Source organism: Schistocerca piceifrons, chromosome 7 (genome assembly GCF_021461385.2).
Source record: "Schistocerca piceifrons isolate TAMUIC-IGC-003096 chromosome 7, iqSchPice1.1, whole genome shotgun sequence".
In the NCBI taxonomy this organism is placed as follows: domain Eukaryota; kingdom Metazoa; phylum Arthropoda; class Insecta; order Orthoptera; family Acrididae; genus Schistocerca; species Schistocerca piceifrons.
Window position 1 is genome coordinate 482,706,502 of NC_060144.1, and position 27,704 is coordinate 482,734,205.

Consider the following 27,704-nt stretch of genomic DNA (forward strand, 5'->3'; position numbering starts at 1 on the left):
TATTCTTTGGTCAGTTGCAATAAAACATTTTTGTGTGAGAACGTTCATAAGGAACTGAAATTCCCTCGCAGCTTTCGCAATGAGTCCTGAAAACAAAGCAAGCAGTAAAATAACGATTCGCAGTGTACAAAGCCCACTGCAATAAAATATTGAGCAGCGCGACGAGAATACGTTATGCTTACTTCGCAGACGCCGCTACCATCTCGCATGCGTCAACGTTAAAGCTTCTTCCTGACAATTGGCTACTTGATGGTGACGTTCTATTCCGTTGCCGGTCTGTGTGAATGTTGGCATTTCAAATGCATTGTGGAAGTATTTTTCAAATAACGACATTATTAGAAGACCGCCGTTGTTACGTGGTACTGCTTGCAGCAACCAGCCGTAATGTAGTTTTGTCTTACTATATTAAAAAACCGTGCCGGCTTCAAATTGATACATTCATCTTCAGACGGCTTAATGTTTTGATAAAAACACGTGGAAGTTGGTTTAAAGACAAGTTGCCGTGCGATAAACGAAGAATTGTAGTGTCAAAAGTATGACGATGATGATTCTGCGACAAGCTCATTTAGAATGGAACAACCGGCCGTTGTGGCCGTGCGGTTCTAGGCGCTTCAGTCTGGAACCGCGTGACCGCTACGGTCGCAGGTTCGAATCCTGCCTCGGGCATGGATGTGTGTGATGTCCTTAGGTTAGTTAGGTTTAAGTAGTTCTAGGCGACTGATGACTTCAGAAGTTAAGTCGCATACTGCTCAGAGCCATTTTTTTTAGAATGGAACACTTGTTTTTATCGTAGTCCTCGAATGAATAATATTTACGTTGATCTTTATGTTTACGCGGACACTCACTGTTAATATACAAATTCGTAGGGCAACAACGTAGAATACCTCGACCAGATGAAAACAGAGTCCTCGCAAGGTTCATGAGCGTCTAAGGTGTCGTGATATTTGATTAAGCACAAAGACGTGGAACTTCAGAAAAAGGAGGCATATATTACTACTATTTTAAATTCGGACAGATACATTAGAGGATGTGGTCATGATATGTTTTTTATCTCTATTTATTCTAATAGATTCATAGTGGCCCATTTATCTACTAACAAGGAAAGTGCGTGACTTCGAACGCTTAGAACTTTAGGCAAATTTGCTTAGAATATGAGTCGCTCATCGCAGAAACGATGCTATGAGGCATTCGCATTTGAACTTTGGTAACACGTAGAAACAAGAAATTAATAAGACCAAAAACAAATCTCCATGTTGTGATTTATTGATGTATTTCCCTCTGCTTAAAATAATTACGCTATGTGAACGACAAACTTTCCCTACTGACGTGACAGTGTTGCATAGCTTTTCAGTCTTCAAAGCGGAGATGTGGGATTCCACTGAAATGGTTAACGCAAAGTGGAACAGAACAATACCCACATTTGACTAAACCCACTTTTTCACTTTCAGCATCACTTCTGTGTACAAGCAGCCCAATATAAAACGCCACACTAATAACTTTTTCAGATGATGAGATTGGCGTGTCAGTGTCACAACTAGCCTTCTGCCAAGTGTAACATACCATGGGCTTGCACTTCTCTACAGAAACTAGATTGTGTGGCACAGAGTGAAGTCTTGTGGTGAGATTTTCAGTTTATATTGTTAAAAAACCAACGCTCCTTCTCATATAGAGCTTATATTCCCTAAAGAAGTACACATCAAGAGTGGGCATATTTTGTTGTCTTCGGTGTGTTTGTGGTCATATTATATCGATATTTCGTTTCTTCGTGTTAACCAATGTTGCCAAGAAGTAAAGCATGAAGGTGTTATTTGTATCATATCTCAAAAGTTTTACCTGTTTGAGCAGTGTAGGGCTTTGGGAATGAATCAATCACATTTGAGCTTTTATATTCCTGACTTATTTTAGGCAGAAGTGGAAGGATTTATGTTGCTTTGCTTTGCTTTTTGTTAAACTTTGTTATTAGTAGAGGAGCGGCGCTTAATATTCATATTTTTAAATAGGTTTGCTACTTGCCATGAGTGAGATCACAGTATATTTGGGTTTGGCTTTTCTGTTCAAGATTGAGCTGTGTTGCAGTGAATGTTATGGAGATTACTATTCTGTGTGTGATTCTTTTAATTTGTTGTGGAGTTCGTCATAAATGCAGAATCATAGCCCTTATTATAGGCGATTATTTTAATTACATTGATTTCGTTTTGTTGGTCATTATTGGTCGTAAGAATGTTTTGCATGCGGTGCACCATGGCTCTGAAATACGCTATTTTGTGTTGACTAGGATGATGTGATGAGTTGATCAGTCTGACATCTGTGGTGCTAGGCTTCCTGTAGATAAGAAAGTGGTGTTTATGGTTTCTGTTACACATCTTAAGGTCAAGAAAATTCATGCTGTAATTCATTTCGCGCTTCACTGTGAATTTATAATATTTTTGTGTATTTTTCCGAAGTTTGCTGCCAATGCATTATTTCATTGTTCGTAACATCAAAAAACATGTTTGCATCATCAACATATTTTCTGTAGTAAGTTGGAATGTTCTGACATTCCGTTCCGTGACATCCATTGTGAATCGACCGTAAACCTCTCGTGACGACTTTTAGAGCCTTGAGGTAGCGATGAGCATGCTGTGTGTGTCGGGCAGACCTGCAGTTGGAGGGAAACGTCTCAGGGCACGTACTTTATCTTCCTCGGTGCGCCTCACCTACTTGGTCTAGATTTGTTCACCTCTTCCCCCCCCCCCCCCCTCCCACTTCCCACTTCAACCCCTTCCCAACGTGTTCTAAATGCCTTCTAGCGTACGCCTTGTGGTTCTAAAACACAGACTGTCCGAAAAAATTGAACGTCCTGATAATTTAGTTTTCTTCGGTGTTCTTATCGCTACCTAAGTGTAATGACACAACTTCTGTGGCTTCGACTAAATCAGTGGTCGGCAAACTTATTTGGCAAAAGAGCAAAATATCGACAGCTCAACGACTGAAATATCTTTCGAGAGCGAATTTTTTAAAACTTGAACTATACGGGTAGATAGATCATTATTTACTTAATTAGGTCAGTCATAAGCTGGCCTTTGCTAAAAACATCCTTTATCTGGATGTGGTACGTAGATTGAGGTCGACCCCCTTAAACTGTCCCGTCAACACTCGTCCTATATACTTGTTGTGTGTGTCTCTCCTTTCCTTTATCCCGTCTCAACATAGCCTTTTCAGTAATCGACACTATGTTATCTTTCATTCCACAAGTCCCCCTAAAATTTACTTAAAAAAGTCGTAGTTAGAGTTGAGATGCCCTCTTTGGTTAGTTTGGGGGGAGAGGACCAAAAAGCGCGTTCATCGGTTCCATCGAATTAGAAAAGGATGGAGAAGGAAGGAAATCGGCCGTGCTCTTTCAAAGGAACCATCCCGGCATTTGCCTGAAGCGATTTAGGGAAATCACAGAAAACGTACATCATGCTGGCCGGACGCGGGTTTGAACCGTCGTCCTCGCGAATGCGAGCCCAGTGTGTTAACTAGTTCGCCACCTCGCTCGGTAACATGCGCTGAACAAAACGTGTTATAGTACATAAAAACAATATTCTTTATTGATAGAAATGAAATGATGACAGTGACTGTAAAAAGTAACGTGAACAATATCTCTGCATCTCCTTGGATCGTTTGGATAAGTCAGGTTCTGAGCAATAAGACTACTTTTCAATTTACTGTTGATAACTACCTGCCTGAAAGTGATCGTTCGGTCAAACATAACGAATGAACAGCAAACACTATCTTCGCTTCAGAGAACTCGCCTATAGATGATGACACACCGTCTAACTATCTATAAATTGAAATAAGTAATCCAGTCACATCTAGAAGAACTACCATTTGTTACTGCACAAGCTTACATTTCTTTGTCGCTAAAATCGTCTGTTTCACAAATTCCCGGCTGAGAATTAATATTAAATTGCTTCCAGGCTGATTTCTTGTTGGGTCATTCAAAAATAAATTTCTTCCTCCTTCGCCATATTTCACGCTCTTTTTTCCACCATTCACGAGAAACTATTCCATACACTTCAAGGAATCCCAACTGCTTCACTTTCCGTCAACTTCGCCACGTTAAAAACTATATCACGCGCCCTATTACCAGGCACAGTTCCGAAGATATAATCGCAAAACGATGCAGGTGGCAGCGGATGCACGTAGTCTGAGTCTCCAACACCCCCTTTAATGCCACTTCGTCAAAATACTCTCTCTCAGCTGGAAAATCGACCTCTGTCCACGGGCCACAATGGTTCATTTGCACTGCGTATTTTGTGGAAAAGCCACACTGTAAGGGCCGCATGTGGCTCGCGGACTACGGACATATAATCTAGCACCGTGCTATTTATTTTCTTTATTCAATCTATTAGGAAGCACATTGGTTCGCAATTCACTTTAAAGTGTCACGCTTAGAGGAAAATAATGGCAGTGGAATGACACGGTTACATTTATGTTCCGACATAGCGTACAGACGTGTTTTACGTAACTAAATTACAGAGGCCATCTTTACCATGGTGAATGGTGTATGAAAAGGAATGGTGAAAATATCTGCGTATTACAAACGGGTTGAGGCAAAGCGTAAATCTAGTTTCGGCTGCTTCATTTATTTCATTATATCTGAGTCCTGTAATGTACGGAAGCCAAAGAGACAAAATAAACTTAATCTAGCAATTCACAGTTCCCTTGATGAATAAATTGGCTAGTAATTGAGTTGGTGTGAGGGCAGAAATCGTGGTTTCAGGCGCGTATGACAAGACTCGAATGTCCCATCGACATAAATTAATTAGAAACGTAGCGAACGCTCAGTCGGATAAGGAAAACGAGAGGAATCACTCATGGGTTTCATGAAGCAAATGATTCGCCCGCAGGAAAAACAGCAAAAGAGTTAACTAGTGTAACCGGCCAAGGTTTGACCGCACCTTACTTAAGAATTCACTGCGTTACCCACTGCATCGCGTTGTCCACGGCGTACTTCCTGAATCGCAAGTAGGGAGCATTTGAGAAGGCATGTTGATTTTAATTACTTGCTACTTTATTAGTTTTTACTGTTACTGACAGAAGAAAGGTGTGCGGTTGCGCCATTACTTCTGTCTTTACTTTTTGCTCTCGTACGATAGGTGGCAGTGATAAACAGTTTCTTGTCGTAAGCCATCGCGTACTTGGTAGTGTAATACGTATCAAGATGTTTTAACCGGTCAGCAAGTTTCACTACAGTTGTGGCTAAATCATTCTCTGTTACCTCCATACTCTCGTACGTCGGGAACGAGATCCAGGAGCACTTCCCTAAAATTTGGAATGGAGGATGAAAATCCTCACAGTATCCCAGTGGTTATTCTGTCGCCAAGATCAGTCTTATTTCTAGCAATATCGCTGCCTCGAAACGTCATAATGCATGTTCTTTTTTTTACTTCATTCGTTAAACTTAATTTCTTTGTATGATACTGTCTTAGAAACAGTGAAAATCCGATATAACACAACCATATCGTGGACATTTTAAAAATTCATAAGTTACGTATTCTGTATCGTCATACAAGGACTGCATACAGCTTCTTTTTATTCGTCTTTCTGTTACATTTGTGGGAGTGTTCTAAGCCCATTGTTTGATCGATTTATTTAAATTAACAAAAATAGACTATTTTTACGTGGGATTTTCTGAGTAGGTGGTGGTACAGTCTGGCAGCAGACAGTCTTTTTTTAATATCCAGTATATTTATTTAAATTCATATAGACATATGGCAGTATAAATAAATCTACTTGATTATGGAGGTACAAGCCTCCGAAGTGTATAGACAAATAAATAGTTTGCAGTAGTATTACAGACGTAGTAATAGGTACATAATCACGTTCCAGGACGGCTAGTAACTCCCATAGGCAACAGAGTCAGCTTTTGCAGGACTTTACCATCTCTGGCCGCTGATAAGCAAATCTGGAACTGAAAGGAGTTGAATGACGAGACGCATTGTTGAGAAATTTGACCAAACGATAAACTGGTAATTGAGGTATGCCGGAAAATTTAATTAGCGCAGGTCATCTACTTTCCACAACGCAGACAAGCACTGGTGCTTGGTTAGTGAGAGGCGTCAGGAAACATGAAGTCGAAATAGATTAGGAACGGTACGGTTTAAAATCTGACAGAGATCGCCGCGAAACTGTCTGGTACTTTATCGCACGTCCAACAGATTTTGTTATTATTGTTGTTATTATTATTAAAGTCTGTGTAATATTTACTTCTCCAAATACATAGCTGTTTTCGACAGGTGATGTGACTATTGGGGTCACCGAAATGTCATTGCTGGATGCACCTACCGTACTGATCAGGGCGAAGCAGGTCGCACCACCACCCCTTCTTCTTCCTCGTCTTCGTCCGGAGACTAGTTTGCTGCAGTTTGCACGGTAGTCCACCTACGCAGGCCTCTTCCTCTCTATGTAGCTATTCGATATAAATGCGCTTATAGTAGCCAAGCCTTGGTGTCCCTCCACAGTGTTCATCCCCCTCCCTCACACTTCCTCCATTTACTAAATTAACAGTTTCGTAATGCCTCAGGATGTTTCCTGTCAACCAATCCCTTTTCCATAATTTTTCTTTTTTCCCAAATTCGATTCAGTACCTCATTATTGGTTATTCGAACCACCCATTCAATCCTGAGCGACCTCTTGGAAACCCCACTTCAGAAGCTTCTATTCTCTTGTTTTCAGAACTGTTTATCGCCCACGTTCTCTTCCATACAAGGTTACACGTCAGTTACGAACCACACAGACACACTTACACGGCTTCCAAAGACGGCATGCGCTACACATTTGTGTAGGGAAGTAAAGGGGGAACAGTGAAAGTCCAGTAATATCTGTAAGGGATCAAAGATCAGCCAGGCAACTTATTGACAGGAGAGTGTAAACGTAAATTTGTACAGGAAGAGGAAATGATGGGAAAACAGGTCTTAGGTTGTTGAAGAACTGCGTAGCAACGAATTACGATACTGAATACTAGTTTGTGAATGGTATGTTGGGTGAAACTCCAAATCCGGTTGTCCATCAGCGGTTGACGAACACCACGCGAAGGCTAGCCAATGTGCTGCACCGACGTATTCCAGTCCAGCTTGCAACAACATTTAAACTCATCTACCTTATCAAGAACAACACGACGACGACGACGACGACGACGACAAATACATTATTTCTATTCAGATAAACATTTTTTGTGGTTCTTATTAACGTTTTAAAACCTCTGAAACGACTTGTAGATGATGCTCAGACAAATAATGAGCCGGCCGGTGTGGCCGAGTGGTTCTAGGCGCTTCAGTCCGGAACCGCGCTTATGCTCCGGTCGCAGGTTCGAATCCTGCCTCGGGCATGGATGTGTGTGATGTCCTTAGGTTAGTTAGGTTTAAGAAGTTCTAAGTCTAGGGGATTGATGACCTCAGATGTTAAGTCCCATAGTGCTCAGAGCCATTTCAACCATTTGAACAAAGAATGTAATATCAGACGTATGGTGCCGCAGATGTCGGTAAATACCCCAAAAGTGGATGACAAATGTTGAAAATGTGACTTCATCAGATGTACCTCGCCGCGCGTGCAGCGGTGGAGCCTGTCGGTCTGTCGCACCTATCATCCCAACTCAAGTAGTCATGTCAGCGTGGCTCCAGGCCCACGTGCACGGTTTTAGCGCTAGGGGCTCAGGGTTCGAGTCTTACGTCTGGCATGAAGTTTTTTTATTTTTTGCATTGCGTTAGACGGTAAGTTGTTTGCGCTGAGGAAGTATTAGTTGTTTTATTTACCGGTTACACGGTCTCCTTGTTCATTGCAAAGTACAGTACAACAAAAAATTTCCGTTCTGCGTACCAAGTGAATGAGTATAAACTTCCGAACTGCGTCTTCACCAGTAAATGACCTACGTTTTCTGTACTAAATGTCTGTAAACAAAAAAGGAGGACAAAAGGCAAGAAACACCGTGAGGACAAGAAGTTTCTAACTTTTACGTTTGCAACAAACCAAATTTAGAAAAGGTATTCGAAAACAGAGAAGCCTGGCGGAGGAATGTGTAGCGCTACATCTTTGGATAGGATCCACAAGTCCAGTCAATATATGTGCGGCGAGGGCACGTCACCTGGTGATGTCACATGTTTAACATTCGTCGTCCACTTTTGGGGTATTTCCTGGCATTTGCGGCCCCATGTGTCTCAAATTACTTGTTACAGCGTCATTTACGTCGCTCAGGGATATTGTAAGCGTTAATAAGAATCGCCCTGTGTACATATATAGTTTTAGTAATAGATGTCCTCTCTCAGCATTGGTGATACAGCGTTTGGATTCTATTTTTTTCTTACGTCTGTGTATTCAAGAATTGTGTGCTCCGAGTAGTGTGTGTTATGGAATTTCAAGCGTTCGATAGATTAAGAGTTGCTCGCAAGTAGGTGTACACGTCACATCCGGTGATTCTCTGGCTTGCGGTTGAACATATGTTGTACATCTGTGAATAACTGAAAACCTTTAGAGAAATCACCGTGGGTGGGAAGTACACACCGAAAAAACTGAAGTTCCTGTGGTGCCTAATAAGTGAAATTTCTGTGACCTATAAATTATTTTACGCCTTAGACGTAACATACGATTCAGGCTTTTATTGCCTGTATTTGCGTGCTCGGTGATCGCGTAGTTGCGCCTTAGATGTTACATACGATTCAGGCTTTTACTGCCGGTATTTGCGCCTTCGGTGATCGCGTAGTTGCGCTGGCGTGTGTTAAAGGAGCTGCTTGAGGGAATCTTTGGTAGTGGTCTGATGACGTCACGAATCGACCGTTGTGTGGGACGCATAAAAGTTCGGCCTACTTAGCTTGTTTGAGCTTTTGACTATTATCTGAATCGTCAGAGCGGCTGACGAGGTCTGTAGCATTGGAAGACGAAACATTTGGCAGAGAAATGCGCCTTAGACCATTGCTTCATGCCCGTATGGTAAAAATAACCTTAGTGGAAACACTTCTGACGTTGTGTGGTCCCGGTCTACACTGTAGAGCTGCGGAGCTGGCTGCTTCAGCAGATTGTAAAATTTAAAAATGATTTAAAAAAGATATAGGCAATGAAAGCATTTTATCACATTTATTGTTTCCAGCAGCCACCTTTCTCACTTGAACACACAATTATTTGAGATTCAAATCAAAGCCTAAAATTTCTGATACAGATTTTCGCCTGTTGCAGGTGACGTGTTGCTTGAAACACAAACATTGGACTGAAATAGCTACACAGCCAGATAACATGCATGGTGTAATATAAGTTAACGTTAAATTAATTATTATTAAATTTTTAAATTGTTCGAAACTTGTGGTTTCCAGTAATATAGCGATTTCAGACCATAGATTCCCATAAATATCCCTATTCTTATCTTCCTCATTTCTCATGTTACTGCAAACTCCTCCTTTCTTGTAACTTAAAAATTTCTGACAATCCATGTTCCGCTTCTGGGAACGTCGGCCGATTCAACCGAAGAAAACAAACTGGTTTGAATTCCACCGCCCGTCGCCCGAAGTCTATACTTCCGGGCTTTGTGATCGGTTGCAGTGACACTGTACACTTTGTGGTCTACTATTTGGAAAAGATCATCCGTTATCGGTCGTCGGTGGACTCCCCTGATGCCGGTTTCACTGAATTATGTCGCAGCCGGGGAACGGGAAAATGTTCAATCTATTTCTGATACTCCTGAGAACAAAGTTTTGACATGCCTGTCTTACAGCATATAGATAAGAGTGCAAAAATGGGTTTCATAAATAAATCTAAATGCTACGCAAACTGGCGACTTTCAGTGGTCTATTCCACATTTAGCCAGATGCATAACGACCCAGCAATGTGTCAACGTGTAAGAATGAGGCATGGGCCAAATGCCAATACCAATATTCAAGGAAGGTAGTAGGAGTAATCCACTAAATTACAGGCCCATATCGTTAACGTCGATATGCAGCAGGATTTTAGAACATACATTGTCTTCGAACATTATGAATTACCTTCCAAGGAAACTGTCTATTGACACACAGTCAACATGGGCTTAGAAAACATCGTGCCTGTGAAAGACAACTAGCTCTTTATTCACATGAAGTGCTGAGTGCTATTGACAAGGGATTTCAGATCGATTCCGTATTCCTGGATTTCCAGAAGGCTTTTGACACTGTACTACACAAGCGGCTCGTAGTAAAATTGCGTGCTTACGGAATATCGTCTCAGTTATGTGACTGGATTTGCGATTTCCTGTCAGAGATGTCACAGTTCGTAGAAATTGACGGCAAGTCATCGAGTAAAACAGAAGTGATTTCAGGCGTTCCCCAAGGAAGTGTTATAGGCCCCTTGCTGTTCCTTATCTATATAAACGATTTGGGAGGCAATCTGAGCAGCCGTCTTCGGTTGTTTGCAGATGAGGCTGTCGTTTATCGACTAATAAAGTCATCAGAAGATCAAAACAAACTGCAAAACGATTTAGAAAAAATATCTGAATGGTAGGAAAAGTGGCAGTTGACTTTAAATAACGAAAAGTGTGAGGTCATCCACATGAGTGTGAAAAGGAACTCGTTTAACTTCGGTTACACGATAAATCAGTCAAATCTAAAAGCCGTAAATTCAACTAAATACCTAGGTATTACAATTACGAACAACTTCAATTGGAAAGAACACATAGAAAATGTTGTGGGGAAGGCTAACCAAAGACTGCGTCTTATTGGCAGGACACTTAGAAAATGTAACAGACCTACTAAGGAGACTGCCTACACTACGCTTGTCCGTCCTCTTTTAGAATACTGCTGCGCGGTGTGGGATCCTTAGCAGGTAGGACTGACGGAGTACATCGAAAAAGTTCAAAGAAAGGCAGCACGTTTTGTATTATCGCGAAATATGGGAGAGAGTGTCACAGAAATTATACAGGATTTGGGCAGGAAATCATTAAAAGAAAGACATTTTTCGTTGCGACGGAATCTTCTTATGAAATTCCAATCACCACCCTTTCCCCCCAATACCACGATAAAATAAGGGAAATCAGATCTCGTACGGAAAGATATGTGTTCATTCTTTCCGCGCGCTATACAAGATTGGAATAATAGAGAATTGTTAAGGTGGTTCGATGAACCCTGTGCCAGGCACTTAAATGTGATTTGCTCAGTATCCATGTAGATGTAAAAATGCATAGGTATACCAATTGAAGATATGGTCTGAAAATGAGTCCGTGATCATCTTTTGGCACTTTATTTTGCAAGTCCGTCTTGGACACACAAAGCTTTACACTTCACAATTACCGGTTTCGGCTACTACCACTGCAGATAATGTGCTACTTACTATGTACCTACATGTCTAATTTGACGTCAATACTACATCAGAATATTTTATGATGTGAAAATGGCAGTAGCCGAAACTGGTAGTAGTGAAGTGTAAAAGTTTTTACGATCAAGGCGGACCTGTAAAATGAAGTGCATAGGTACACAGGCTCCTGAAATTGGAACTCTCTGTAGCTAGAGCGGGGAGTCGAGGCGGCAAGGTCGACCCTGTTGACACACCCGGGCGCCGGCGATAGACGCTTCCGGCGGGCGCCGAGCGGCAGCGGCGGGTCTAAGTCAGTGTCCGTTAGCGAGTCCATAGCGCTCTCATCGAGCCGGCTCAACAAAAATACACACGCACAGACCAAAGGAGGCGACTTTTTATCCTATCTAGTGTGGTCTAGGGTCGTTGTTGGATGTGAATCCGGCGTGTGTCTACCTTGAAATAAACAAATACTAATCGTGCGTAGCAAAAATATAACCACTCTTCGTGTCAAAATATTTTAGTGCCGAGCGAGGTTGTGTAGTGGTCATAAGTTAGGTGCGCATTCGGGCGAACGGCAGCTCAAATCCCCATGCGGCCACGCTAATTTGGATTAGTGGTTCCCAACCTTTCTGAGACTGTTGCGTATGAGTGCAATCAAATATCGTCCCCGTCCCGCCAGTCATCAACATTAGCGATTAAATTAGGAAAGAACAAGAAAATTTACTTTGAAAACTTCTACTTTCAAATTATCAAAATGATGAAAACTAAATGATAACTAGTTTTTGTAGAGTTTTGTTAAACCACGAGCTAATGAGTCAGTGATACAATTGGTACTGCTTATTTCTAACAACCTGTTTTTGTATAGAATGATGAAGCAATTCTCAGTGCACCTCGGGTGATACTGTCAACGCCTCCTCAGAAAAGCTAACTTTCCACATTGAAGCTTGATGCTCGTTACAGAACATGCTTCCTCCACACCACTCCTCTCCATAATGATACTTGCTTCACCCACCACCTGTGCCATCATTTAAAATCAACCAGATTAAAATGCTTTCACTATACTTACTATTTGCAAATCAGTTGATTGCTGGACTGTTGGACTCGATACTTCTGAACTGGCAGAAACTGAAAGACATAAAACTACAAATATTTTGTGTCTGGTCATTGTCAATCACAATAACAGTAATAATGATGATGATGTGAATACCCTACAGTAGTATAGTAGGCATTAGATACCTACGGTCGAGACGAACTGTCAGTTCTTTCATTTGTTGTTGTGAAGTAAATAATTAAGCAATTTTTGTTGTGTTGCGGGGAATTTCAAGAGATATTTAAAGCATATGTGATGTATGTGTTTCTGTTTTACTATCGTAGATCCATGATCGTAAGTACTAACTGTGTGTGTAGCGGGTATTTCATAAGCTGTAACCACCACCAGATTGTGTGTATTTGAAAAAGAAATTGTTAGTAACTTAGTAGTCAGTACTACATACAGTCTTAAGAATTAGTGATAATGGTAATGATTCTGAAAAAATAATATAGTTCTCATGACCGAAACACGATTCAACACTTTTGTTTTCACCCTGCAGAAAATTTAATTTTTATCCCCAGGGGTTAACTACGTGGGAACTAACTTAACACCAACTGGTGGAAGAAGAGGAAAATAGGATGCAAGACTCTCGGCTAACGATAGAGCAAATAGCCAACAATAAGTCTCCTGGCAGTGACAAGTTGAGGTTTTTAAGTGTGGTGAGGACATCGAGTTAAATGCATCCACGCGGTACATCCCAAATATGGACGCAAAAAGTCATACAAACTGACTGGAATATGAGAGTAATATGTGCTATACATAAGAAAAGGGTCTTCAAAAATGGTTCAAATGGCTCTGAGCACTATGAGACTTAACATCTATGGTCATCAGTCCCCTAGAACTTAGAACTACTTAAACCTAACTAACCTAAGGACATCACACAACACCCAGTCATCACGAGGCAGAGAAAATCCCTGCCCCCGCCGGGAATCGAACCCGGGAACCCAGGCGCGGGAAGCGAGAACGCTACCGCACGACCACGAGCTGTGAACAAAGGGGTCTTCCTGGAATGTACAAACTATAGGTGAATAATAATATTGAACACAGCTAATAAAATATTCTCCTCCCTTCTTTGAACCTATATAAAACCATTTGCAGAAAAGCAGTTGGGAGATATCGGGTAAGCTGTAGATCTGGCAAATCAACTGTTGACCAAGTATCCATTCTGAAGCAGACAATGAAAATAAATGGAATACAATATAGAAACACATCATGTATTTGATGATTTTAAAGCAGTGTATGAAACCATAAAAAGAAATAAGCTTATTGAAGCAATGAATGAATGAACTCGGCATCACACAACATTTAATACGTCTCATACGCTTGTCTACGAGACAAGTATTATGTGAAGTACGGATACAATGAAATTTAACACTAAATTTTGAAACCAACTGCGGACTGAGATTAGGGGACGCACTCTCATGAACGCTTCTTAACATACAGCTACGATCAGCTCATGTCAACGCAACTGGCACAAAACGCAATAGAATGCAGGTGCCGGCCTATGGAGATATGTGGATATTATTCCAACAGAACTAGCTGCTGACGAAACACATTGGGCAATTGTAGCAGTAGAAATAGAAATGTGACTGGAAGTGAACAGCAATAAAACCAAATACATATGAAAAACACGATCAGAATTAAATACAATGCTAGAAATTGACCAGGTGCAAATCGTACCAGTTAGTGAATTGCCTATCTGGGAATATAAGTAATATTTGTGAACGATATTAGTATAGAAATAAAGCGGCGCATCCGTGCAGCTAATAAATGCTACTATGGGCTTGCCTCATACCGTCACTCCAGAAATCTGTCCAGGAGAATAGTGTCAACTGCATGAAGCTAGTACGTGCAGTATTAACATGTGGCTCAGAAACCTGGACACTGTCTGAAGAGCTAATGGGAGGTTTTGAACGAAAGACGTTACACAACATCCATGGAGCATGAAAACCCCAAAATTTGGCGCAGATACAAAACCCAGTGTGACGAAGAAACAGAGGAGTGGCCAGGATTTCGACGACGTACAAGAAGATCTAAAACTTATTGGTGTTAAGAGGACGGAGACGCAATACAGTGGGCAGTGACGAATGGACTGATGTTCTAGAGCAGGCCTAGAATCATCAAGAGCTGTAGAGCCAGGAGGAAGAAGAAAGTGTGGAACCACTGCCATAGACAGATAAGGCAAATCGCCTAATGCATTGATTCCTTCACCTATCCGAGCTTGCGCTCCGTCTCTGTTGACGTTGTTGTCGATGGGACACATTAAAACCTAGGCTTCCTTCCTTTTTAAGTTCGTGAAGGAGTGCAAGCAGAAAGATTCTACTGAGGTAAGTTTGTTGTGGAGAGGAGGGGGGGGGGGGGGGATCTCTAGCACGTAAGTCGTATTAGGGAGGATCGTGGTTTTAGACTGTCATATTCAGTCAGATTTGTACTGCAGTCTGTGTTCTTAATGTTTTTACCCAAAATCTTACGTTGTAATTTCTAGCCTATATTCCACGTCCCTTCTTATGCTCCTTCCTCTCACTACTTCTACATTTCGATTTTGTGTTATAACTTAAAACGTATTATATTATAAATCGCTTCTACTCTCTTGTATTGCATGTAATTACTATGTAGAAGGATGTATGTCTAAACTGCAAATTGATTTCATGTGAGAGAGGTCTCCAAGGCCCCAGTTTGGCCAGAATCAGCAACAGAATACATAAGATATTCTTTTGTTTCCCCTATACCCTTCCAAGTCTACGTACAAGCCGGGGATTCCTTTCCTCATTTTTATCGAGCTAAGTATTTAATTACGAGTGTTTCTGGCTCTGTGGCTCATTGGTAGTGTGTCATACTCCGAATACAGATGTCTCAGCTCGATCTGCGGACAGTTTTGGTATTTTTGTCACCTCCAGTAATGTCTGTTAAAGTGAGAAATGCCGAATTGCACCGTGGATCGAACCTCCTCGTAACTGGGTGGGTGAATTAGTTCAAAGGTCGGAGGAAGGCAACTGCGTAACAATTGCAATAGGACCATACGTAGTAAAGGTTTGTGGCGTTCATATCAACTTTAGGGTTGATGAAAGCTTTACCTTTTGTAGCAGATTGTGCGACGTATTTCTGCCTAGCAGTAATCAAATACGAATTAAAGTGTGTGTGTGTGTGTGTGTGTGTGTGTGTGTGTGTGTGTGTGAAGATTATTCAGTCCTCGATCTTTCATAAACACTGCTTTCTGGCTTACGATCCTAAACTGAAATCGTATCACGACTGCTGTGCCGTGGTCGTTTAACGCACTGTTCCTTTGCCAGTGTAATTCTCGAAATGTGGGTGGCGACATGTAATACTGGATCCATGTTTTCCGACGTCTCTATTGCCGCTCGAACACACTCAGCTGGATCAGTGGGCTTTAATGTTATCTCCTGCTTTTATCACATTGCAGTCGTATCCATTAAAAGCTCCCCAGAATTTCGTAGACGGGCACTGCCACTTTCGTCCGTTATCTATGAGTCGGATATCTTCATCGGATTTCCAGAAAAGCGATATTATAGCATTACCCAAGAAGGCACGTGCAGATAAATGTGAAAGCTATCGGACTATTAGTCTAGCAAATCACGATTGTTAACTGCTGACCAAAATAAAATATAGGCGAAAAAAATTGCAGTCCTACTGGCCGGATAGTTTGGTTTCAAGAAAGAAAAGTGTACCAGAGAACGAATTCAGCGTCATCAGCAAACAGTCGTAAATTGCTACTCTCACAGTCAGTCAGATCATTTACGTAGAGAAGAGCAGCTCGGTCCTATCACACTATCATGGGGGACTCCGGACGGTACACTTGTCTCTGAAGGACACGAGTCGTCCAGGGCATCATACTGGGTTATTTGTCAGATTTATTAACTTTAACGATAATGATGGCATGCTTTTTTGTCAACAACTTTTTTTTAATGTTGAGAAAGTAGTTATTGGCTGCCATACGAATGCAGTTGCCCAAGTTTTCTTTAGCCGGTCTCTGCCTAGAATTGTTTTTCATAACTTTCATACTGAAAAAGGAACCTCTCATACATGTAGAGTTAAACATCGTTTTGAAAATCAATCAGTTGTAACTCCACTGCAGCATTGTCTTCTTTAAAATCAAAATACGTCATGACACAAGGAGACAAATCTTTGCCATCAATCACTCTAAAAGACTGACAAATTGCACAACAATGAAAATGCTACAGAAATCCTGGTAGGTTTGTTGAATTGACCTCTATTGTTTGGTATAGTAAGGAGGCATTGAAGACCCTTGCTTCTCAAGGGTATGTTTCAAAGAGGCTAAGTAATGAAATTTTTTTCCCACAGTTCCAGCTTTTTTGAGAATGGCGTAACGCCTGAAATGCTCCCGTCAGTATCTTTACCCTTACTTTGAAACTGCAAGTTAAGGATATTTAACTTTTCGGTGATATTCGCGAGAAAAGCAAAATCTTGTACCCAACCGGCTCTTAAAAGAAGGATTCGTCTCGCTCTTCCAAAAATTCTACTAAAGCCGGAAGCAACTCTTTAAAACGTTGTAGAACTCTGACTCAACTAATTCTATGAACTTCTATATGAAGCAGGAGATGAACATGCAAACCACCGTGAAGTGCATGGCAGAAGGTATGTCCCATTGTACCGGTCATTAGGTTTTATTCCCGTTCCATTCACGTACGGAGCACATGTAGCACGAGTGTTTGAATGCCTCTGCGCATGCGGTAATTATCTAATCTTGTCTTCATGATCCCTATGTGAGCGATTCATAGGGGTTTGTAGCGTATTCGTAGAATCATCATTTGAAGACGGTTCTTGAAATTTGTTAGTAGGTTTTCTCGGGATGGTTTACGTCTGCCAGTTCAGTTTCTTCAGCATCTCTATAACACTTTCCCAGGGACAAACAAAGCCATGAGCATTCGCGCTGCCCTTCTCTGGACACTTTCAATATCCCACGTTTGTCCTATTTGGTATGGACCCCACATACTTCAGCAATATTCTGAATGGGTCGCACAAGTGATTTGTAAGCAGTCTCCTTTGTAGATTGATTGCACTTCCCCAGCACTGCGCCAATAAACCGAAGTCTACCACCGTATTAGCAGTCTAATGCGTGACTCAGTGCTCTTAACAATTGTCTCTGAATTGCATGTGCTGTGACTTTAACTACTTTTGACTATTTTCATGGCATTGTTCGTAATTAAAAACTTCCACACAGTGACAGCTGGTGTATTACGCAATGGTAAGACAGAAATTTCCGAAGGCTGTTGTCCTTATGACACAAGGCTATGAATCTCTGCATCTACCGTAGCAGGTGCTCCATCAGTTGCTAAACCTACCAGTTTCTTTAAGGAAATGTTTTCAGAGATCTTTTAAGTGCTAAAATATGTGTTGCCCTGGATACTCGGATTAAAATTACTTCGTGATTAATATTTCAGCGAGACGAGTGGTAGGGGACTGCCGCCATCGAATCGGTTCTTTCCCAAGCGCCACATGGTATCTCTGTCGCTTGTTTTATAGGTACATGGTGCTCCTTGCGAAGGGGGGCTGGCTTGCCTGGCAACGCTGCTTCCCCACCACGGTGACCTATCAGTCACAAAGTAATTTTAATCGAAATATAGCGAGCCCTCTCGATGGTATAATCTTCACCAACTCCTCTCTTACTTCTAAACCATGAAAAGCCATTCTTGCAAAAAAGGCGGGTTGAGCTGTACCGATATCAACGACAGCAATCCTGTCTACATGTTGTTGGGAATAATAGTTGCAGCGATCAAAGACAGTTTAAATCCTCGAAAACCAGGAGGGAGGGCATGGGGGGGGGGGGGTGGTACTTCATGTCCACCTTTCAGAAATATTGTGATCTAGTCAGCTTTTTTATATTTTAATAATCTGAAAAAATTGTTTTTAATGAATCCTTGTATCATATTCTAAAATGTTTTAATTTTTTAAATTAAACTGAACCAAAAAATTTAAGCCTTAGTACTAGATGTCACTTTTCCCGATGAATCTCATAGTCAATATTAAAGGCATGTTGTAGGTAAAAATCAACAAGAAGTAACGAAATTTGAATTAAATTTTTTTTGTTGAGGCCATCTGCTAAGAATGTACTAAACGAAATTTTAAGGTTCTGCACTGTACCTGCACATCAGTACCTCTTCAAAAAGTATGTTATTAATATAAGTCGACAACAATTAACGAATTTTAGTTTTTCTTAGTGTAGCCATAAACTACTCCCCGCATGTTAATGCAAGTTAAGGAAAATGCGTTGGTGAATTTTTGGAAATCTGTCGTAAGTTACTATGGAACCAAACTGCTGAGGTCATCGGTCCCTAGGCTTACACACTACTTAACCTAACTTAAACTATCTTACGCTAAGGACAACACACACACACACACACACACACACACACACACACACACACACACACACACACACATGTCCGGAGGAGGACTCGAACCTCCGTCGGAGGGAGCCGCGCGAACCGTGCAAGGCGCCTAAGACCGCACGGCTACAACGCGTGGCAAATGCGTTGTTATTGCTAGGGGTAAGCTGTGAAGTAACATCAATACTCATAACTCAATCTTCCTCATTACTGTGTTTGCAGAAAACTGTACAGATTTAATGGCAGACATCTCAGTTTTATTTTTGAAATTCTCAAATAATTAATCTGGAGCTTCTAAAATGCAGTTTTGATTAATTCACCGTCCTCGTTCGGTGTTTGTTCTGTGCAAAAATAGTTGAAAATCTGAAAGATGTCTCAGTTGCTGCTTTATTCTTATCTATAAGTACTAAAGAAGTTTGCTGTTGAGCATTAAGTTTGCATTTTAGCTGCCTTACTTTTTATTTCCTTAGAGCAGAGTACTGTCGTAAATACTTTACAATCCATGGATGAACTGTTTTAAAGTGGCGTTCGACGTTCCCTTTCTCCCCAGCTGATACACGTCCATATCACAGTCAACTCATACTTTTGTCCTTTACCTGGTACAGAAATAGTTTCCCATTTCGGATGTAAGTGGTAAATGTTTTTGCTTGAACACGTCATCATTAGAACAAACCTTGCGTAGTATCAGTGAGTAAATCAAACTATCCAGGTTCAGCATACGTCTGATGATACGCACACGACAAACATACCGTGCACAATGAAAACTGTGTGCCGGACTTTCCCGCGAAAAGCAAAGACCCGAGTTCGAGTCTCGGTCCTGCACACAGTTGTAATCTGCCAGGAAGTTTCATATCAGCGCACACTCCGCTGCAGAGTGAAAATTTCATTCTGATAACGTGCACAAGCTCACGCATATAAAATCGCCTGTGAGGCTGACAGTGATAGCTGCGCAGGAGAACCAAGCAGTTGTGAGAGCGGTCTGAGTGGAGCAATCCAGATTAGCCAACAAGAGCTTACGGCGATCCACCTAAAATGCCTCTGCGTGCTGCTAGCAATTCGCGATCGACGGTTTGGCGGTCACTGATACACAGGATATGGTTTAGTAGCTACGTAGATACGAAAAGATGACAGGAAGAAAATAGAGGGTAGCGTCAAACCAGTCCAAAGACTAGGACATAAAAATTTGAACAAGGTAAAAATATAGCACTCAATACATAAAATATGTTAATGATTAGTGCGCACTGATCTGCAAAATTTGACAATGTTGAACCTCTTCATATGTGCGACCGTAATGTACTGAAGCTTATTATCTATTCATTTTTAATTTCTCATAGAAGAATGAAAATATCAGTTCTAGTTAAAGTCAGTAATCAGAAGAAATTTGTATGTACGTTCTCTGAATATCACCCGGTACCTTACTCTGTCTGGAGTTCGGGTGTACAGTGCTAGATAGCGAGGTATTTGACGAAGCTTAGCTCCGGATTTTAGCTTCTGACATTTACCAGTTGCCGTTCATGTCAAGCGAATTGTTTACTGCTGAATAATATTGTCAGATCACGTAGGAATCACAGGAGCACATATTTTATTCCCCACGACTTGAATTACTATCTATCCACGTCCGACTTAAGTCCCGCACTCTCAGCTTACCTAATGCTACTTCCTCACTCCTACCTTGCCAACGAGGTATCGTTCCCGGTTCGAGTCCCAGTTTTAATCTGTCAGGCAGTTTCGAAACAGCGCACACTCCAAAGAACAGTGAAAGATGAATTTTGGAGTATACAGTTAGCTAATGACGTTTTGGACATGTACAACGATTTTATTGGGAAAGAAAAGTATTTCGTAAGTATACACTCAGCTTACGTAAATGATTGTGTTTTTATGCTAATATGACCCAGGCTTTTAGGCCAGACATCATTTCGTTAGCACTTACCACCAGAATTGTGAAATCACGATAAGTTGTGTTTTTTTTTTTTTTTTTTAGTGGGAAAGTACTGGCCAACAGGTCTGCCATGAGAAAACGCTGTCACACCGGGTGTAAAAAAACTACTTACACAGATATAGACTTTTTAAAAGAGACAAGGAGAAACACTTTTCTATGTGACAAAAATGTCGTAGATGCACCGTTTCCCTGCAAGGAATCAATGAAGGTTTTATGCTAGTGATGTTCATAGACGGGATCTACACGATCGTTAAACAGCTAAGTTGTTGAGCCAGATGCCGTAGTGGAACTTGCTGTCGTCCCTGACTATGTTCCGCCATCTTCTACGGTCTTCAGCGAACTCCTCCCATTTGTCACAGCCTATATTAAGTGCGTCGATAAAGCGCTTGACGCACTAACTATAACACGCTGAAAACCTGGTGTCCCACGAGTAATTGCTGGAGCTTCGGCCGAATTGGCAACGAGCTTTTCTGAAGTGTCCATCAGTGTGTCGTACACCAAAGGCTTCATCTTTCTTAAAAAGTTAGTCCATAGGTCAGCAACACCGTTCAGACACTCATCACACAGGATTTGAACTTAGTCTTCGAACATCACTGGCATCAAAAGCTTAATGGGCTCCTAGCTGCGAAAAAGTGTACCTGCTATACTTTTATCTCGTATTTCGTTTTATCTACTGTACACACTCTGAAATTTTGTATGCACTCTTTTATTCCACCCCGTTTATGCGAAGTCTTTGCAGCGTTTTATCGAAACAGTGTTCTAACAAGACAGTCCGTCGCCTCCAAATCACATATTGTTCACCACCCAAAACGAGTGAACGTAGGGCAATGAAACTTGGTGGAATCGATTGAAACGCGATCCTCAGCATGTGATGACACTAAAACTACCAGCAAGGAAACTCCTGCAGCACACGGTCTGAACATCATTCCTATAAATTTGGTTACCCATACGGTACATAGTTTCCCGTCCACAGTGCCTCAAATATGAAAGTTTAGTTACAACCACCCTGTATATTGTCACGCGACAAGTGGACGCAGCGTCGTTTAGAATTCACCAGCAATCAAATGTTTCAGCTAGAGCAACGTTAAAAGTACTGATCCTGTAACAGTGATTTCGTAATTAAAATGTGAAAATTTAATCGTCTACGTTTTATTATTCGTCACCTGCCCTCTTCTAAGGATAACGGATACCTACTATCTGGAGGATAATGTACTGAATGGTCTTCTGTTAATATTTTTGTTTGTGTTTCGTTTCTGACACCGTAGAAACAGAGGCATTAAATGTGATATTTTCACACAGAGAAGAGAAAAGAAAAGAAGAAAGGGCTTGTTTGTTCCTCGTAGCAACAGCCGATGAGCCTTCACTCAATTTCCCGACTCGCTCCATGCTGATGCGACACGTTTCGCTGATTAGCTTCAAGCTGATGTTCTGTAATAAAATTATTAAATAATACGCGGTAAGCTTGGCGATATTGTGAGCAAACCACGTTTTCTGCAAGGTCTTTTGTTCATCCAACTATGTTGTGGGACATAGCAAATATGAAACTAATAGTTAAGGATTACTGTAATGAACGTACTTACAAACTTCTAAATTGGTACAGATATTGAAATTAAAATAGAAGCTGTAATTCCCGAGAAACGCTAAATTTGATCAGTTCCCCATCCTAGTGCCTTGTGTGAGTAATCTTGTTTTATTGGCAGGGTAAATCCACAACGCGACGTTTCGAGGAATCGCTGAACGTGCGCATGCATTAAACACAAGCGATTCTAATTTTGTACAATTACGCGCTGATAGTCACTGTAATTTAGTGACGTCGATCGCTGAGGCAGAAGCAAATTTGGTTTCACATTAATTCCAAAAGGACAAAGGTTACTGTCTGTTACTAATAACTAATCAAACCCAAAATCCTATGTGAGCCGGTACAGGTTTCTATTTACCAGTTTTGTTTAATGAAGATATTTCTATGTGGAACTGACCATTCAGCGAACATTGAAATGTTATATAGGGGATCATGATGACCCGAAGTTCGTCGTGGTCTGCTTTTGCATAAGTTGCCGGTCACAGATTTTTGTAACTCGCAGACTTCAAACAAATGTTCGTAAAGTTATCATAGAGTGACACATTGATTTTCAGACAAGTGCAGATTGCTTTGTACGAGAATTGACGACATATTGTACAATTTAACGTAAAAAAGGAGGAAGAAACCTGCATATATTTTAGTCTACCCAATATTATTCACTATGATCTGATCCAACGTTGGGCGGAAGTAATTTCCTGGTGCGCGAAGCGAACAATCAATGATAAGAATTCTAAGTGATACTAACTTTTTAGCCATGTCCGCCTAAAATACATTTACAAGGTGTAGATGGTAATAGTGGCACTAAAGGTTTCTTCTGTTTGCGCTACTACTACATATGTATTTTTACGAAATGACGTTCTATCAGCAGCGAGAAGATTAAGGTTGAAGTGATACTCAGTAAAATGTTGTCAGCGCGACATTCGATGCCTTTACGTCTAAATAAGGAAGGATGAGAATGGGCTTTGTAAAAATCCCGTAGTCAAATAAATCATGGTGCCAAGATATAATATTAGCTGCTCTATGACGGGATATATTACAAGAGCTGCAGCGGGAGTGGAAATGAATCTGAATAACCTTAAAATGAGATGTTTCGAGTAAAAATCCCACTGTAGCTGTTCTGCACGTATTTCTGTCCCTTTTCTGTTGCGATGAGGTGAATGCAGGCGCAGAATTCGCTGTTGGATAGCAATAAGTTGGGTGTTGCGCGACCGTGTGAAAATACAGTACAGTACACTGAAATATGTCGAAGTGCGCAGAAAGAAATATCTGATTTCTTATTTAAAACAAATCGGAATGCATATTCTAAAATAAATGAAGTAATTAATGATCTAATTTAAGAGGAATTCAGCCGTCAGAAGTTGATTATAATAATGTACTAGTACGCGGATGGCGCGTAATCATAATATCACCGAACGTTTGCTTCACAGTGGAAATGAATTGCTGTAAATTAGAATGTGATTATGGAGATAATTATGGATACAGGATTATCTGACGAATATCAATTCGTATGTCACAATTATCGTGATCATTTACAATTAATTTGAGATTAACAAAATAGACGTCTTACTTTTAACATAGCAGAAGAAAGAAAGAAAAGTCCGAAGAACAGAAAGGTGGGTCATTTGTTTTATATAAAATAAAGAATGGAAATCGTGAATTGGTATTTCTACTTCTATACCCGTTTCATAACTGAAACGATGAAAATTAAATGTTACAGTTCGTTGCTGAATGAACCTGCAGAGGGACAAAATTGCCAATATCTGTGCTCTGTAAAAGTTACTCGGCAACGATTACCCATACTGCATAGGGAGGCACTGAAGACCCATGGAAGGAATAGTGGGTCTGGCCATTTTTTCGAACCCAGACGTTACGATACATAACACTGGATTTTCGTGGAACACACCTAAATGCTGGCCGAGGTCAACCATTCCTTACCGTCGATAACACGGAAAGTGTGAATCTAACTTGTACGAACGGATGCTTCAGCAGTATCGTGTTGTGTGTCTGTTTTATATAGGTAATTTCCAAACGAATTTTCACTCTATAGCAGAGTTTGCGCTAGTCTGAAGCTTCGTGGCAGGTTGAAACTGTATGCCGGATCGGCGCTCGACCCTGGCACCTTTGCCTTTCACAGAACTATCGAATGAACTATCTAAGATGATAGCGAAAATGAAGGGAGATAATGACACTGGATGCTGGTACGTACACTATATGATCAAAAGTATCCGAACACCTCGCTGAAAGTGACTTACAAGTTGGTGGCGCCCTGAATAAAAAAAAATGGTTCAAATGGCTCTGAGCACTATGGGACTTAACATCTATGGTCATCAGTCCCCTAGAACTTAGAACTACTTAAACCTAACTAACCTAAGGACAGCACACAACACCCAGCCATCACGAGGCAGAGAAACGCCCTGAATCGGTAATGCTGGAATTCAGTATGGTGTTGGCCCATCCTTAGCCTTGATAACAGGTTCCACTTCCGCGAGCATACGTTCAATCACGCGCTGGAAGGTTTCTTGGCGAATGGCAGGCCATTCTTCACGGAGTGCTGCACTGAGGAGAGGTATCGATGTCGGTCGGTGAGGCCTGGCACGAAGTCGGCATTCCAAAACATCCCAAAGGTGTTCTATAGGATTCAGGTCAGTACTCTGTGCAGTCCAGTCCATTACAGGGATGTTATTGTCATGTAACCACTCCGCCACAGACCGTGCATTATGAACAGGTGCTCGATCGTGTTGAAAGATGCACTCGCCATCCCCGAATTACTCTTCAATAGTGGGAAGCAATAAGGTGCTTAAAACATCAGTGTTGGCCTGTGCTGTGATAGTGCCACGCAAAACAAGGGGTGCAAGCCCCCCCCTCCCCCCCCCCCCCCCCACCGTGAAAAACACGACCACGCCATAACACCACCGCCTCCAAATTTTAATGTTGGCACTACATATGCTGGCAGATGACATTCACCGGGCATTCGCCAAACGCACACGCTGCCATCGAATCGCCACATTGTGTACCGTTATTCGTCACTCCACACAACGTTTTTCCACTGTTCAAACGTGCTATCTTTAAGCTCCTTGCACCAAGCGAGGCGTCGTTTGGCATTTACTGGCGTGGTGTGTGGCTTATGAGCAGCCGCTCGATCATGACATCCAAGTTTTCTCACCTTCCGACTAACTGTAGTAGTACTTGTAGTGGATCGTGATGCAGTTTGGAATTCCTGTGTGGTGGTCTTGATAGATGTCTGCCTATTACACATTACGACCCTCTTCAACTGTCGGCGGTCTCTGTCGGTCAACAAACGAGGTCAGCCTGTACGCTTTTGTGCTGTACGTGTCCCTTCACGTTTCCACTTCACTATCTCATCGGAAACAATGGACCTAGGGATGTTTAAGAGTGTGGAAATCTCGCGTACAGACATATGACACAAGTGACACTCAATCACCTGACCACGTTCGAAGTCCGTGAGTTCCGCGGAGCGCCCCATTCTGCTCTCTCACGAAAGCTAATGACTATTGAGGTCGCTGATATGGAGTACCTGCCAATAGGTGTCAGCACAATGCACCTAATATGAAAATGTATGTTTTTGGGGGTGTCCGGATACTTTTGATGACGTAGTGTATGTTACTACTCCCGAACGACCAAGGAACTCGTCGAGCTTGACTGTAAGACACTGGTCGTCAAACTTTTTTTCTCAGGCGCCAGTACTGACTCAGTGGGGCGGCACCTCCTCGGACCCCATATGCACCAACCTTATTATTAACTGGTGACCTACATAAATTAGTCCGGTGTCTTATGAGCTCCCAACCGACTAGCTATAGTAAGGGCGCAGTAAGTTTGCCGCCGATCTCCAAAGTACTGATCGGTGAAAGTCGGCACCATTCGGAGCACTTCGTGCCTGTTCGCTGTTTCAGATTACTTCCATCCTCAGTGACGTTAAAGATGTGACAGTAGTAATTGCCTGACGAAGTGGTGGTGTGTTGTCTGCGTGAGCGGATGATTAATTGATTAACAACTATACTTCTACTTAAATTCAATATGCAATATCAGACACGATCAAAATAGTTTACTAATTTTCGAATGTCATTTTTCTTCTACTCACTGCGTTGTATTACAATAGCCTTAACTCAGTTTCGTATTCCGTGCCACAAATACGTGCCGCATCTGAAGGTGATCACGCCAGTCATGCGCAGCCACGAGTCCATGTTACATCCGGTTAAAATGTGCGCCACAGCAACTTATTGGTAGGCGTAGCACACGTTCGTGAGTTGTCAGTATTGGAAGACAGACAGTAAAACATTACATCCGTTAACCCCGTAGTTGCCGCTCTACTTACCCCTTTGCCTCCGAGGTAAGCGGTCAACATTACTTATCTCACGCCCGAATTCACCAACGACAATTAAAGTTAACCCCACGTTACAATATTACTGTTTTTGTTAATATTTTTCTTGAAACTTCCTGGCAGATTAAAACTGTGTGCCCGACCAAGACTCGAACTCGGGACCTTTGCCTTTCGCGGGCAAGTGCTCTACCAACTGAGCTACCGAAGCACGACTCACGCCCGGTACTCACAGCTTTACTTCTGCCAGTACCTCGTCTCCTACCTTCCAAACTTTACAGAAGCTCTCCTGCGTAAAAATTCCAGGAGATTGAAAAAAATAGGTTAATTTACACATTACCCAAGAAGGAAGACGGAACAGATGTAAATAGCTACAGGGGAATCTCATTAACAACAGGTGCTTACAAAATTCTGTCTGCCTTCTCGATAGAGCACAGAAACAGCATGAACCAAAAACTGGAGGCTATCAGGAAAGATTCAGACGAGACCGTTCGTGCACAGAGCAAATCTTGAACCTAAAGCTAATTCTTAGACATCACAGTACTTGTAGTACCAATTTAGTGTGCACATTTTTCTTGATTTGGAAAAAGTCTATAATTCAGATGACGATGAATCACTTTTCCGGATACTGAAAGAACAGGGTCTAGAACTGAAAACACTTGCAATTATAAAACGGACACTAACAGATAGAACGTCCAAGGTTAAATTTATGGGAGAGTTCTCAGATCCTTTCGAAATCAAAACGGGAGTAAGACAAGGAAGTGTGCTGTCTCCATTACTTCTCAACTGTGTCTTTGAGAAAGTGATACAAGAATGTCGTACACAGAAATCAGTCCTAAAAATTGACCAACCAGTAATTTTAAGTGGTGGCAAGTTATCTGTGCCAACGGCCTTGCTGCAGTGGTAACACCGGTTCCCGCCAGATAACCGAAGTTAAGCGCTGTTGGTCTTGGCTAACACTTGGATGGGCTTCCGTCCAAATCCATCGAGCGCTGTTGGCAAACGGGGGGAGTCCTTGTGCGAAGAGTTGAAGAGCTACCTGACAGAGAAGTAGTGGCTCCGGTCACGAAAACTGACGACTGGGAGAGTGGTTTGCTGACCACATGCCACTCCATATCCGCACC

The 27,704-nt window shown here is 41.7% G+C and overlaps 1 protein-coding gene across 6 annotated transcripts in view; it reads left to right on the top strand.

Moving 5' to 3' along the window:
- Positions 1-27,704, top strand: part of LOC124804587 (transcriptional enhancer factor TEF-1) — a 795,029-nt gene that overhangs the window by 314,669 nt on the left and 452,656 nt on the right. The gene's annotated exons all lie outside the window — the stretch shown is intronic.